Source organism: Triturus cristatus, chromosome 7, assembly GCF_964204655.1.
Source record: "Triturus cristatus chromosome 7, aTriCri1.1, whole genome shotgun sequence".
NCBI classification, from domain to species: Eukaryota; Metazoa; Chordata; class Amphibia; order Caudata; family Salamandridae; genus Triturus; species Triturus cristatus.
The window spans coordinates 753,687,292-753,701,522 of NC_140590.1; the positions used below are offsets into that span (position 1 = coordinate 753,687,292).

The window sequence follows — 14,231 nt, forward strand, 5'->3', positions numbered from 1 at the left end:
GCTACAGCACCTCCGCAACCCTTAAATGTACAGCCTCTAGTTAATTTGCCGCAAGCCTTCCCGCAGCCGCCAGCTCCCCCTCAGCCGGCTCCTATCCCTACGGCGCAGCCCTCTCAAGGGCCGCCGGTTTCGCTGCCTATCTCTTCTGTGCTTCCTGCGACTTTACCTAGTACATCAGCTGCCTCCCTCGGCGCTCTTCCTGATACGACCCCTGTACCTGTATCTGCACCCGTTTTTCTTCCCTCTGTATTTCCCCCTGTTCTTGCCTCAACTTCTCCTTCTACACGACAACGAATAGCTAGTGCGGTCACTAGTTTTATGTCGCCTCTCTTCGGGTCATCTAGTACGACCCCTGGTTCACAACGTACGCAGTTGCGTAGTCAGCTGCCAGGTTCTGAAGAGAAAGAAGTATTAGACCGCATGGCACATAAATGGATTGTTTTTCCTACAAGATATGATGTGGAATCTGTTGTAAATGTTTTTCATCAATCGGAAGCACCAAAACAGAGATACGTTTTCGAGAAAATGTGTGAATTCCTCTGTGAGGAATTGGAAGATCATGGTCTAGATTCAAGCCCGCAGGAGTTGTGTCATGTACGGTTCGATTTTGAGAAAGGCACGATTGTGGGACGCGATGTTGATAGAGCAGTTACGACATTGTTGTCCTTCAGGAATGGGGATTGTCATCAGTCGTTGTTCGAACAGGAGTTCCCTGTAGGGAAAAAGGTAAAAGCGCGCCAATATCCGATGCGTGAGGTTCCTCCAGTTTGGAGACCTGGTGATTTAAATGCTAATCCACCTGTTCAGCCACATTTTCTGCGTGTTTGGGTACACGTGCCATGGAAGCGAGGTGAAGTAATAGCGCTTAAGCAGACATTGCCTGACCCCCGTAAATACCCTGCAGGATATTATAAGGAGTTATCACAAACCGCAGAATCGTGTGTCATGAATTTAGCTGACATTGATATGTTGTTCGGGAATGTTGTTCCGCAGCCTTTGTGGGGATTGATTCGTAATACAGATCATGCTGCAGAACTAGGTGGCACATGGGCTAATATCATTGCTACAGACACTAGACAAGTTGGTGGTGCGAAACCTGAGCCCTTAGTAGCAGAACTCCCTGGTAGAATTATTACCTACATGAAGACGTTAATGCCAGCGATGCGTGTGAATTGGGATAAATTATCCGCATGCAAACAAAAGAAAGACGAAACAGTGTCTGATTTCTTCACCAGGTTTGAAGAAACATTTATCGACCACAGTGGTCAAGACATGAGTACGGAAGGTGGTCAACGGTTATTTGTTGATAAATTTGTGCATAATTTGCTTCCCGAGTTGGGTAAGAAATTAAAAGATTCAGAGAGTTCTTGGGCTGTTTCCTCATCAGCGCAAATACTGGCTACTGCACAGTATTACGAAAATAGGGATAAAGATTAGAAGGATAGAGCAGACAAGAAAACAAAAGAATTAAAGACGAAGGTTCTTTTACAGCAGGCTTACCCGCAACGTGGAGATCAGAATAACTATAAGCAAGGTCAGAGTAACTATCAACAACCCCAACAGTTTCAGAGTAACTCGCAAAGGTTCGGGTATTCCCAACCGCGTGTTCCTGTGGACCCCAATCAGTGTTCGTATTGCAAACAAGAAGGTCATTTTAAGTATAGTTGTCCTATATTGTTGCAACGCACGAATAATGCTTATGGCGCGAGAGGTAGAGGTGGTCAGCAAGCTCCTAGAGGTAGAGGGCGTGGGAATGTTCCACAGAACGCGCGTCCTCTTCCGCATCAAAATACGATGAACAGTTTTGATCAGCAGGCCAATGTAACTGGTGGCACAGCTCAGTACTATAATAACGACTATTATGCAGAAGATGCAAATGCGGAAGGTAATGATTACTAGGACAGCCGTAGACAAAGAGAGGGAGTTGTTTCAGTGCCAGTGGATCAGAGTGGACCGTATGTTAAGGTGACTACAGCGGGTGTGTCAGAGCCTTTTCTGTTGGATACTGGTGCTGCAAAGAGTTCAATTATGAACTCAAAACTCCCTGGCGCGCCTTTGTCTGGCGAAAAGAATGTTTCAGTAGGTTTTTCTGGCGCCCCGGTTAGGAACCCAATCTCTAGTCCTATGCCTCTTTCTGTTGGACCTTGTGAGCTGAAAGCACCCCTTATCCTAACGACAGGATGTGGTGAAAACCTGTTAGGATTGGATTTGTTAAGGAGATTACATGCGACATTATATTGTTCCCCCTCGGGAGTACAACTTACACTGGGTAGGGAAGTGATTTCTCCAATGTATTTGTCGAAGAATAAACTGCCAGCTGAATCGTCGTCTCTTCCGGATGTCCTTTGGGCTTCTGGTCCTAATGATGTGGGTCTCTTAGAAATACCGCCATACGTGGTCACTTTGAAAGCCAATGTTAAATTGCCACGCATTCCCCAGTACAAGATCTCTAATGAAGGTGAGAAAGCGTTGTTAGCGATCATCTATGACTTGATTGAAAAGGATGTAATCGAAGAGACAAGAGGCAACGTTTGAAATAGTCCTGTTTTTCCTGTTTTAAAACGTACTGACCCCTCTCAGCCACCTGTTTACAGATTGGTGATCGATCTTAGAGAGGTCAATAAGATAGTTGTGCCACAGTTTCCAGTTGTCCCTGATATAACTGCCTTGTTAACTATGATCCCAGCTTCCGCTGCTTGGTTCTCAGTGATTGATTTAAAGAATGCTTTCTTTAGCATTCCGATTGCAGAGGAAAGCAGGGATATTTTTGTTTTTAGTTTAGGAGGTCTCAGCTTCCGCTTTAAACGCGCTCCACAGGGCTACTGTGAAAGTCCATCAATATACAGTCAGGCTTTAAAAGCGCAGCTTGATGCAATTGTTTTACCTAGTGGTGCTACCCTTATTCAGTATGTTGACGATTTACTAATCTCCGCGGATACTGAGGAGATTTGTAAAGAAGCTACATTGTCATTGTTGCGTCATCTGTCTGCCTTTCATCACAAAGTGTCTCTCTCAAAACTGCAATATTGTCGACAAGAAGTGACCTACTTAGGTCATCTCTTGTCGAAAGAGGGAAGGAAACTGACCCCAGAAAGAATTCAGGCCATTGCACAATTGAGCGTGCCAAGAACACAGAGAGAAGTGCGTGCTTTCTTGGGTATTACTTCATACTGTAGGCAGTGGATCCCGAGTTTTTCTTTGCTGGCAAAACCTTTGATAGCATTAACATGCAAAGATACACCGAATCCCATCCCATGGTCTGAAGAGTGTCAGAAAAGTTTTTCGGAATTACGTAAGGCATTATGTTCGGCTCCTGTGTTGGGTACCCCCGACTACAGTAAACCTTTTACATTGCATGTTCACGAGAAAGAAGGTTGTGCGTTGTCAGTGCTGACACAGTCTTCTGTTGACAGACAGCGTCCATGCGCGTATTTTTCGTCGACTATGGATCCAGTAGCTAAGGCATTGCCAAGTTGCTTGAGAGCCACAGCGGCAGCAGCTGTGTCTATTCGACAGTCTGCTGGGTTAGTAATGAATAACACGTTGATTGTAATGGTTCCACATGCAGTGGACACATTGTTAAACAGGACCAAGACACAGCACTTAACTAGTGCTCTATTGTCAGGGTACGAGTTGACACTGCTAGCGAGTCATGTGCACATAAAGAGGTGCAATACGTTGAATCCAGCTACATTATTACCGATTTCAGCAGACACAGATGAGATTGAACAGCATGATTGTCTGTTCAGAACAGAAGAAGAAACAAAAGGGAGAGTGGATCTTAAAGATACTCCCCTGGTTGAGTGTGATGGTACCTTATGGGTGGATGACTCGTGCTTCAAGCTTCCGAATGGTGATACGACTGCTGCATATGCTGTCACGACTTTGCACACGATTGTTGAAACTGCACGTATACCACATAATTCGGCTCAAGCAGCAGAATTAATTGCACTTACAAGAGCATGCGTGTTGTCGAAAGGAATGAAAGTGAACATATATACTGACAGTCAGTATGCCTTTGACGTGGCCCATAGTTTTGGGCGCTTGTGGAAAGAACGTGGGTTCCTGACTTCGCATGGAACTAAGATTCAGAATGGTCAGTTGGTGAATGATCTCCTTGAATCACTGACCTTACCGTTACAAGTCGCGATTGTGAAATGCAGTGCCCACAAGAAGATTATTGATGATGTTGGTCGTGGTAATGCGTTTGCTGACGAAACCGCGAAAGAAACAGCAAAAGATGTGACGAATCGAATGTTTGTTGCAAGCCCTGCAAGATGGGTTGGTGATGTTGGAATGTGTGAAGACACGATAGAGAGTGTTAAGTCCCTTCAAGCTGAAGCTACAGAGAAAGAATTGAGCATGTGGAAAGAAAGTAAGGGAAAATTGGATGAAAATGGTTGTTGGATTGATTTGTCAGAGCAACGGCGATGGTTGTTACCTGATGCATATGTGCTTCCAGTGGTCACGATGGCACATGGAATGGCGCATATCAGTGTGAAAGGGATTTGTAAGTTGTTAGCTCCAGTATGGCAGAATGCTGGAATTCCCAAGTGTGCAGAGAATGTGGTCAAAAATTGCATGGTATGTTTGAAATACAATCCTGGTAGGGGAACCCCAACTCCAGCTGGTCATTTTGTGCCTCCAACGTATCCGTTTGAGGTTTTGCAGCTAGATTTCATCCACATGGAAAGGTGCAACAATTTGAAATATGTCCTTGTTGTCTGCGCTTTTTCAAGGTGGATAGAAGCATATCCCCTAAAAGACAATACTGCCTTATCCACAGCTAAAGCCCTTGTCAAGGAATTTTTCCCTAGGTTTGGAATGCCAAGAATGGTATGGAGTGATAATGGGAGTGAATTTGTGGGACGAGTGATGAAGAGTGTATGTGAGGGACTAGGTATAAAGCAGAAATTCCACGCTGCAAATCACCCCCAATCAGCTGGACTAGTAGAGTGTTACAATGGCACTTTGAAACTTAAGTTGGCTAAGATTCAAGCAAGTTCTGGTCTTAAATGGCCTGATGCCCTGCCCTTAGCACTCCTATCAACAAGAATGACTGTGCATTCACGAGTGGGACTTAGTCCCTACGAAATCGTGTTTGGCCGCCCGGCCAATATATGGGGAGTGCCAAGGCCTACAAAATTCAGTGAGATCGAACATCCAGTACTGCTTGATTATTTGTATGAATTGACGGCTAAATTGCGTGTTTTACACCAACAGGTGCATGATACTCTGCCTCAGGTCTCTGAAGCTCCAGGACATCCTATCAATCCTGGATCATGGGTGCTGGTCAAAAACTTCAAGAGGACAAAGAATGATGAGCCCCGTTGGACCGGCCCCCATCTCGTCCTTCTTTCCACGAGATCGGCTGTTCGAGTAAAAGGGAAAAAGAACTGGATACACGGCGTTCACTGCAAGAGGGTCCCTTTGCCTTTGCCTTACGACCAGTGGGTCCAGAAAGGGATCGCTGACTCAGAGACTGAGACTGTGCCTCGTTTTCTGCCGTTTAGCGATGCACGAGTAAAAGGAACGCTTTCTCAGAAGGAAAGCGATGACATCTTGCAAGAAACTGTGCCACCGTCAATTCAATTGGACACTACAGAGCCTGAACTCTTGTTTCAAGACCAAACAAGAAGTCGCTACAATTTGAGGCCGAGAACTATGGACAAATAAAAATTCTTTTTCTTTGATATTTTTTTTTGAGAAGTGCATCTCTCTCTTCCATCTGAGAAACTTTCTTATTTTTGCTTTTTCGAACCGCCATCCGGGTTCAGCTGCAGGGTCGCGGTGCCAAGACTTTGGGGTACAAGCCGGAGACGTTTGGTCAACGGTCTGGTTGGTCTAGGGCGTTCCCTGGACTGACAGGTGTACTCCTTAGCAGAAGACACTCATCCGCCGCGAACAACACGATGAGAGGATGGAGTTTTTCGAGATGAAGAGACCCGCTGAGGAAATAAATTTTAAGAGCAGAATATGTAAAGTAATGAATAGCAAACGTTTTGTAATATTATGACTGTTTGTCCTATTTAGCAGGATGATGTTTTCTGTAGGTTATGTATTATTGTCTTTTCAAGTGCCGTTTGCACCCACTATACAGCCAATACATCCTCCTACTGTTTCCTCACACTCTTTCCACCCTCTGCCTGAACACGAACAAGCTAGACGTTCTGAGTTCGTAAACAATTCGTTTATTCAACTTCTGCACCAGCACCAACTAGTTATGAATACGACAAATTGCTGGGTGTGTGGTTTGATGCCGCATACCATTAATAAGGGTATTCCATATCTAGTGCTGCCGTTTAGCTATAATGGGTCATCATGGGCATTCCAGACTATGTTTCTTTTTGCACTTGAGACCTATTCCCCACGGCCACCGCGTTCCATTAGACCTAGCACGAACAATAAGGCCTTGATGAAAGGAGTTGCTGATACGAGCAGAGATATCGATGCATATTCATCTATTCCCAAGGATGAGTTGCGAGCTTATGTGGGTTGGAACGCGACGGTGTGTAGCATTAGTCTTGGCGAGAAACAGCGTAAAAGTTCATCCCCAATTTGGGTCGTACCCCACATATGTCGGTTCTGTTTACAAGGTAATGGTCAGAATCCAAGAGCTCAATTAGGGAAGAGTGACTGTACTGAAACATACATTTTTCCGTCACAGTTTTCCCCTGCGTTTTTGGTTGCCAAGGGTACATACTTTGTTTGTAATGATCGAGCATATACATGGTTGCCCCCTGATTTCTCGGGCACGTGTTATGTTGCAAATTTGCTACCGCCGACATTTACTGCCGCCTCTGATTATCACAAGACCAGAGTTGTGAGAGGCGTTGTTAGTAAGGAGGATACTGCCGGTCAGGAAGCGGGAGACTTTTTCCTGGGTTTCCTGCCGTTTTGGGGACCAATGGTCAATAGTAGGAACCTGAGACAACTGACTCGTGTAGTTGAAACCACTGTTAATGTAACGGCTGGTGCCCTTGGTAACTTGACAGCTGAACTCCAAGCGGATCGCCTCATGACGTTGCAGAACCGTATGGTTCTAGATGTCATACTTGCAGACCGTGGTGGGGTATGTAAGGTTATCCAATCAAGCTGCTGTATTTTCATACCAGATAACGCTCCGACAGTCTATCAAGCCATCTCCAAACTGCATAAGATTTCCGAATCCATTCACGTGGATAAAGGAGATTGGTCGATGATGGGGTGGTTCTGGGGACTGATATCAGCTTGGGGATGGAAGATTCTAATAGTCACTGGGACGATCTTAGCCATTCTTTTCCTGTTCTGTCTATGTGTACAGTGTGCTCCTGTAATGTGTAGCCTCTGTGTTACATCATGTGTAAGGAGACCTGTATCAAGGGACGAGCTGAGCAATAGGATGATGCTACAGCAACACCTCCATGGCCTTATGAATATAGACCTGGACTCAGATTAGTATGAGTATAGTTTTTGCCTATGTAAGGGCAAAAGGAGGGTCTGTGGTACTGTAAATTTCGGAACCATGTTGGAGGCATGGTCCCACCATGCCGATTTTGGTATCAGCGAACCGCAAATGACTAATGCGGTATGTATGAGTATTTTCGTCACGTTTCACCGATGAATTCACCGTGTATACGATACTACATATCGAACCCTCGGGTTCCATTTTAGAACGGTAACCATTCTGTGGTTGCCCTCACATAGGCAGCGAATTAAGGCCATGCCTAGGCCTAAAGGACACGCACACCTTCTGTGCCTTCTTGGTGACCTGTGCAACCTGACTCCACTGCCCGAGGTCAGTCCTGTTCGGCCGCTTCCTTTTACTGCGGCCAAATGGGATTAGCACCAGGACTTGACACACCATAAAGTCGTTCTTCCCACACGAACCCTGACTAATCTCTTTCACACCTGACTCTGTTTCCTACTTTATGGCTTGCTTTACGAGGAGGAGGTGCCCGTTTTATTGGGGTCCGCTGAAATCCGATGAAGGTTCTGAGTCTCGCTGGGTAGATAATTATGTGCTGACCGAGCTGAAATGTGGGATTATCATCATGACTTTGCTGTTTCTTTGAAGCGAAAATATGTGAACGACCACTTGTAAAATAGGGGCGGTGTTGCCCAGAGCGTAATATTTTGTATATAAGAAAAGACTGTTTTTTGGACAGAGCAGTCTCCTGAGAACATACATCGTGGTGTACTTCTCGTATACCTGTGATTGGTCTGCAGCCAATAAATACGATCTTTGACTTCACCTAGAAGACTCTGTGTTTCTGTGGTCTGAGACAGGAAGAACTCGAAGTCTTCGGGTGTGTTCCCTGGCACCGCTGGGTTGGTTCTGAAAAACCCAGTACTTCAGTTGGCGCCCAACTCGGGGCGATTTCAGCGGTACCGGTCCAAGCCAGAGGTTCATGAGGAGCTTCGAGTGAAAATTCTGGAGGAAGGCCGCCACTTCATCGACCCCTGCATGTCGATGTGGTCCGAAAGTCTTTACTGCGAGGTTCTCCGCGTCCCGACGGCTACAAAGGACTGCTGCCCTGACTATCGCCCTGTTTTGGACCCTTGATGATTTGGTATAGCGAAACGATCTAACGAGTCTTCTGGTGACGTCATCGATACCTCAGTTAAGTATAAGTGGAGCGTCTCCCAGTTCTTAGTTTGGTTCTTAGTTTGGTATCCCTTCGGGATCGCTTTGATTTGGAACTTGCAAGTGCCAAAGCCGAAGGACTCGTGTATTCACGAGACTATCGTATTCGATAATCCTTTGAAGTTTGAAACTAGACTAGTGAGCGACGATGCCTGGTTCTAGTATATTTGGAAATTTGTTTTGTTTGGGTTGTGATAGGGACTCCCGATTAGAGGATTCGTGTCCAGTTCCTCCAATTGGAACTCCAACGTATGAGCTTTATGTGAAACATGGCGTGGGCCCCATTGCGTATAATGAAGTATGGATCCGATACACCAGGAAGGATGGTGTTTTAAAATGGCCCCAAAATGGTAGTTTCGACACAGAAATCCTAGATAACTTAGAAGTTAAATTATTTAAAAAGAAAGCCCGGCCGGCGATGTTTGATTCTTTCCGCCTATGGCGAAAGGAAGCCAAACAGAAAGAAATTAAATTAGCGAAGAAAAATAAAAGAGAGAAAGGTATGTCGATAATGCAAGCAGCCTTACAGTTTAAAGATAATGAAGAAGAACAAATGAATGAGCAGCTGCACAGGCAACGTAAACTAGTGATTGATAAATGCTACCCAGTTTTGCCGCCCCTTCAGCAAGATGCGTCAAAAGAAAAGGAGAAAGATCCCCTAATGTCACATTTGCTGAGTTCACCACCCCCGTATGCGCAGAGTGCTACAGCACCTCCGCAACCCTTAAATGTACAGCCTCTAGTTAATTTGCCGCAAGCCTTTTCGCAGCCGCCAGCTCCCCCTCAGCCGGCTCCTATCCCTACGGCGCAGCCCTCTCAAGGGCCGCCGGTTTCGCTGCCTATCTCTTCTGCGCTTCCTGCGACTTTACCTAGTACATCAGCTGCCTCCCTCGGCGCTCTTCCTGATACGACCCCTGTACCTGTATCTGCACCCGTTTTTCTTCCCTCTGTCTTTCCCCCTGTTCTTGCCTCAACTTCTCCTTCTACACGACAACGAATAGCTAGTGCGGTCACTAGTTTTATGTCGCCTCTCTTCGGGTCATCTAGTACGACCCCTGGTTCACAACGTACGCAGTTGCGTAGTCAGCTGCCAGGTTCTGAAGAGAAAGAAGTATTAGACCGCATGGCACATAAATGGATTGTTTTTCCTTCAAGATATGATGTGGAATCTGTTGTAAATGTTTTTCATCAATGGGAAGCACCAAAACAGAGATACGTTTTCGAGAAAATGTGTGAATTCCTCTGTGAGGAATTGGAAGATCATGGTCTAGATTCAAGCCCGCAGGAGTTGTGTCATGTACGGTTCGATTTTGAGAAAGGCACGATTGTGGGACGCGATGTTGATAGAGCAGTTACGACATTGTTGTCCTTCAGGAATGGGGATTGTCATCAGTCGTTGTTCGAACAGGAGTTTCCTGTAGGGAAAAAGGTAAAAGCGCGCCAATATCCGATGCGTGAGGTTCCTCCAGTTTGGAGACCTGGTGATTTAAATGCTAATCCACCTGTTCAGCCACATTTTCAGCGTGTTTGGGTACACGTGCCATGGAAGCGAGGTGAAGTAATAGCGCTTAAGCAGACATTGCCTGACCCCCGTAAATACCCTGCAGGATATTATAAGGAGTTATCACAAACCGCAGAATCGTGTGTCATGAATTTAGCTGACATAGATATGTTGTTCGGGAATGTTGTTCTGCAGCCTTTGTGGGGATTGATTCGTAATACAGATCATGCTGCAGAACTAGGTGGCACATGGGCTAATATCATTGCTACAGACACTAGACAAGTTGGTGGTGCGAAACCTGAGCCCTTAGTAGCAGAACTCCCTGGTAGAATTATTACCTACATGAAGACGTTAATGCCGGCGATGCGTGTGAATTGGGATAAATTATCCGCATGCAAACAAAAGAAAGACGAAACAGTGTCTGATTTCTTCACCAGGTTTGAAGAAACATTTATCGACCACAGTGGTCAAGACATGAGTACGGAAGGTGGTCAACGGTTATTTGTTGATAAATTTGTGCATAATTTGCTTCCCGAGTTGTGTAAGAAATTAAAAGATTCAGAGAGTTCTTGGGCTGTTTCCTCATCAGCGCAAATACTGGCTACTGCACAGTATTACGAAAATAGGGATAAAGATTAGAAGGATAGAGCAGACAAGAAAACAAAAGAATTAAAGACGAAGGTTCTTTTACAGCAGGCTTACCCGCAACGTGGAGATCAGAATAACTATAAGCAAGGTCAGAGTAACTATCAACAACCCCAACAGTTTCAGAGTAACTCGCAAAGGTTCGGGTATTCCCAACCGCGTGTTCCTGTGGGCCCCAATCAGTGTTCGTATTGCAAACAAGAAGGTCATTTTAAGTATAGTTGTCCTATATTGTTGCAGCGCACGAATAATGCTTATGGCGCAAGAGGTAGAGGTGGTCAGCAAGCTCCTAGAGGTAGAGGGCGTGGGAATGTTCCCCAGAACGCGCGTCCTCTTCCGCATCAAAATACGATGAACAGTTTTGATCAGCAGGCCAATGTAACTGTGGGACAGCTCAGTACTATAATAACGACTATTATGCAGAAGATGGAAATGCGGAAGGTAATGATTACTAGGACAGCTGTAGACAAAGAGAGGGAGTTGTTTCAGTGCCAGTGGATCAGAGTGGACCGTATGTTAAGGTGACTACAGCGAGTGTGTCAGAGCCTTTTCTGTTGGATACTGGTGCTGCAAAGAGTTCAATTATGCACTCAAAACTCCCTGGCGCGCCTTTCTCTGGCGAAATGAATGTTTCAGTAGGTTTTTCTGGCGCCCCGGTTAGGAACCCGATCTCTAGTCCTATGCCTCTTTCTGGCGCATACGCCTGCTGCAACAACACCTTAGTCTTCAAGTCCTTCGTTTTCTTTTCTACTCGTTCCTTTTCTTCCTTATCTCTGTTCTCGTAATATTGGGCTGTAGCTAGAATCTGAGCCATTGAAGAAAATTGAGGTATAGTGAATAAATGTTGTACAGGCATAAACCTAGATATGAATTCTCACTACGACAAAAGACCCGAGATCAGACAGCAAGAGAGAGAGATGTCAGCCAGTACGGAGGAGGCAGACCACGAGAGAGAGAGAGAGAGAGACCACAGGAGGTGCGGGGTTGGAGGAAAGGGCGCGAAACCAAGAGCAGACAGTGCAGAGAGAGGTGGAGGGCAAGGGCAAGGATGGGGAGAGCACCGTATATTGCAAGATGAAGAAAGGGAAGAAGAAAGAAATAAACGAAGGGGTGGGGAGGGCTGAAATCAGAAGAGACAGGGAGAAGGTGGTGGAGGACGACAGCGCAGCTAAGGCAGCCGGGCTGGAAACCACAGAGGTGGAAGGCGGGTGAAGGCTGCGAAGTAACCACAAGTGACTTCCCTTTTTCGATGCAAGGAACTGCTCAGTCAAAATGGACTGAGAAAGATATGAGAGACACAACGTTTACATATGAAAAATATTTTAATAAAAGAGAAGACTGTTACACCCAATCCATGCAGAATGAGGTCGTCAAAGGGAAAGACGAAGACAGGAGAGAGACCCGTGAAATAATGCGATCCGAAAGGACAAAACGGGCAAAGAAGGGAAACACGCATTGAAAAAGGGACCCTAGGGAAGAGAAAAACACACTGTAGATAAAACCCGTATGAACAGGAAAAGGGGCAGAAGGCAGTGGAGAAAAAACAGTAGATCAAATTCAAAGTCAATATAAAAAAGGAAGAACACAATGAGGACTCAACCCCCCCCCCAATCCAATTAAATTCACAGTTGAGGACTCAAACCCCGAAGACACCAAAATACACAATAAAGTCTAGAACCACAGCCAAAATCTAGAACCACATCCGAGGACTCTAACCTCGAAGGAACCAAAATACACAATAAAATCTAGAACTATACACAATACAATGAGAACTACATATACAGCTGTGACCACACACAGAGGCATAGAGGGTGCGAATCGTGGCAAGACAGACCGCTACAGAGGATCGAGGAGTCGGGCAGAGAGAGAGCCCAAAGCCCCCACCTCACAACCACATACCAAGGACCAGCCGGATTAACTAAAGAGAAAAAATGAAAAAACATCCCTGACTCACCCAGTGGTTGGCAGTGGGAAGAGAAGGGGGGTCCGTGGGCAGTCAGCCGAGTGTCCCTTGTCCGCCGCAGGTAGGATCAGTCAGCACGATGGATACGTGGTCGTCAGCTGAAGAAGGGGAAATGTAACCCCACCTGGTGTGGTCTGACGCAGCTCAATCACAGTTTGTCTAAAAATAATGAACACGCGAGTGTGAGACAAAGACCTTGCATTGGAGTGGCACTTTATTCATTAACTGGCACATGCATCAACAAAGACTTTTGCGATTCCTTAATTGCGATTTTTAAAGAATCGCAATTAAGGAATTGCAAAAGCCTATGCATGTAGGAATCGCTATAAAAATAGCGATTCCTACAAATTCCTTAATTGCGACTCGCAAATTGCAAGTCGCAATTAAGGAATGCCGTCCCATTCATTCCTATGGGCCTCCAGGCCCATAGGAATGAATTGGAGATTGCATGAGCAAATTGCGAGTACCAGTATGTACTCGCAAATTGCTCATGCAATTTCAAGGGTGCAAGGATGTCAAAATGACACCCTATTGCACCCCTGAAATTGATCTGTGCACATATGTTGCACACACACATGCTCTAAGGTCATGTGTGTGCGCAACATGAAACTTTGAAAAATGCACAAAAGTGCATTTTTCAAAGTTTTTGCAAATTACCATGAAGTTCAACTTCATGGTAATTTGCTCCCCCTATTAGCGAAATCGCTATTTTTTTAACTTTAATGCATTGCATTTAAGGAATCTCAATTTGGGATTCCTTAAATGCAGTCGCAATTTAAGGAATCGCTATTTAGAGATTCCTTAAATTGCGATTTTTGCATTTGGGATAATGCATCCCAAATGCAAAAATACCGGTCGCAAAGGGGCAGATTCTGCTAAAACTGCCCGTTTGCGACCAGTTTTCTCGTTGATGCATGTGGCCCTATGTCATTAACACAGCAAAATAAATATATTCATCAGCTTAGAGAGAATAATAAGATCATAGCTCAATCCTTCAGAAATAACAACACAAAATACTTATCAATAAACGTGCAGGTGCCTGGAAGGCAATCCTGAAATGAGAAAACTAACCATCCAAGAATGACAATTTAAAGGTACATTAAATGCAATGAATTGGGTGAGGATGAAAATCCTAGCATCAGAGAAGAAGCTAAAAAAGAGAAAAAATGTTATCTAGATTGGGCTGTACCACCTGAGAGAAGGCTTTCCAAGCCCAATGCAGATACACGGCCGGCCGGGAACACACAGCGAACAAGGCACTGCAAAAGAGTTCTCTGCACCCACTGGGGTGCTGGAGTTTTATACCTGTTTGAGACAGAACTATAAAACCATATTTGATGTAGGTTCTTGACTGCACGCCTACAGTTATGTTGCTAAAATTCAGAGAACACAGAAGTGGTTTCACAGTAGGCAGGTGTTTGATCGGATGGTCAGGCATGCTTGACTGCAATTTATAAACAAATCATATTTTTATCATATATTTCTCGGAACGAGTA

The 14,231-nt window shown here is 45.2% G+C and overlaps 1 protein-coding gene and 1 long non-coding RNA gene across 3 annotated transcripts in view; one reads left to right on the forward strand and one right to left on the reverse strand.

Moving 5' to 3' along the window:
- The window catches only part of DNAH17 (dynein axonemal heavy chain 17), a 14,992,541-nt gene that overhangs the window by 11,060,547 nt on the left and 3,917,763 nt on the right, over window positions 1-14,231 (forward strand). The window lies entirely within an intron of this gene.
- LOC146810469 (uncharacterized) overlaps window positions 1-14,231 on the reverse strand; it is a 123,415-nt gene that overhangs the window by 61,161 nt on the left and 48,023 nt on the right. The window contains exon 2 of the long non-coding RNA XR_014965696.1: window positions 12,727-12,894. This is a non-coding gene — a long non-coding RNA (uncharacterized LOC146810469). The remainder of the gene's footprint in view (window positions 1-12,726; window positions 12,895-14,231) is intronic.